Source organism: Varanus komodoensis, unplaced genomic scaffold (assembly GCF_004798865.1).
Source record: "Varanus komodoensis strain SLA01 unplaced genomic scaffold, ASM479886v1 scaffold7_1, whole genome shotgun sequence".
In the NCBI taxonomy this organism is placed as follows: Eukaryota; Metazoa; Chordata; class Lepidosauria; order Squamata; family Varanidae; genus Varanus; species Varanus komodoensis.
The window spans coordinates 4,239,843-4,241,374 of NW_025336479.1; the positions used below are offsets into that span (position 1 = coordinate 4,239,843).

At 33.4% G+C, this 1,532-nt stretch overlaps 1 protein-coding gene across 3 annotated transcripts in view; it reads right to left on the reverse strand.

Annotated features, from left to right (window-relative positions):
* Positions 1–1,307, reverse strand: part of TNRC6C (trinucleotide repeat containing adaptor 6C) — a 96,253-nt gene extending 94,946 nt beyond the window's left edge. For all 3 annotated transcript variants that reach the window (XM_044453910.1, XM_044453909.1, XM_044453905.1), the window contains exons 1-2: positions 1,288–1,307; positions 304–325 (exon numbers count right to left, since the gene is read on the reverse strand). The gene's annotated coding sequence lies outside the window, so the exon portion shown is untranslated. The remainder of the gene's footprint in view (positions 1–303; positions 326–1,287) is intronic.
* Positions 1,308–1,532: the final 225 nt, after the last annotated feature.

Here is a 1,532-nt window from a genome sequence, read left to right on the forward strand (position 1 = left end):
AAACTAAAGTTAAAAATAACTATAGTACACCTAATTCAGATATCATAAGAACTATGGTTTTCTCAGATAAGAGAAGAAAAAGGAACCTAATTATGAGCTCTGGATTAAGTTTATGCCTGTGAGCAGTTAAAACCAGAACAATTAACTGTCCAGAGATTGTTTACACTAATGTAATACCCTAAAAACCTAAAAGAATTATGAAATATTTTCTTGTATGACAAATAAATATTTATTATTTAAAAACGACAATTTCAAATAAAGGCAAGAACTGAGTATTTTATAAGGTATCAAATATTCCATTACCTTTGGTTTTTTGTTCAGCAGCCTGAAAAACAAAAAACAACAGCAAAAAAGCAGTTAGTGGCAAATTTTTTGCTGGAGACAATCATAAAAAAAAACTTGCAGCTCTAACTTGCAACCACCACCATACATATAACAAACCACCACAAAAACATGATCTGCCCCACATTCTAAACAGAGTTCTTGTGCAGGAATTGGGAGGGCAGAGTTGCTGGTGGGGGGCATGGCTTTTCATTGGCAGAAACACTTGAAGCATATTCTAAAGCTTATTTTGTTTCTTCTGGGTGCAAGTAATGTGCACTTAAGTTGGGTTTATCTACCCAACCAATTTCATAACTATTGATTCACGCTGACTTGTTTCAAACAAGCCAGAGCCAAAAATTTTCAGTTTGTTGCAGGGGAGTGGGTTTAGATTCATTATCCAGCATGGTTTGTACATATGCTATGCTTAACTCTTCAGTTACAAATATTTAAGATGTGGCATTAAGGGACTTTTCCATCAGTTTACTTCAAATAAAGGCATCAGTTACTAAACCAGAGACAGGCAGCTAGAACCTAGCCTCAGAAGAGCCAATAAAGTACAATCCAATTTGACAAACAACTTTGCAAACTAATAGTAGGACCTAGACTTCAGTGCAAAAGAAGAGCTACCTCATAATTATCTCTTCCAAAAAATAAAAATCATTCCTTAAATTAACATGAGATTTCCACCATGCAGGGAGAAACTTATGTTTAGCGCCCCATATACATACAATGTGAACATGTACACAAGGAACCCAAACTCATCACATGCAGAAATGTTAACTACACATACCTTTGATTATATGTGGCAAGCATAATGTTACATTTTTATTTGCACCTTTAAAAAGTGTGAATTACATTCTGGGAATATAGTACATTTCAAAGTTATTTTTCAGTTCCCAATCCCTTCATGATGCATTCACTTTAAAATAGAAAGGATAGGACTCCATTATTTTTAATACATACATATATACAGCAGCAGAAAATCAGCGGAGATAAAGAGTCTGTTGGCTCTAGTTTGTAGTGATCAAAAGAAATTGTAACTTTGCTGCAGGGGAAATGAGTATATAGAACTCATGCTGAAAAAGATTATTATGCATGTATGTTACAAATGATAGACTATCTATCCATAAGGCCATTTAACAAACAATACTAAATATTAAAATATGTTTCATATGCAATAATGATATATAATAAGTCACTTCAGTATA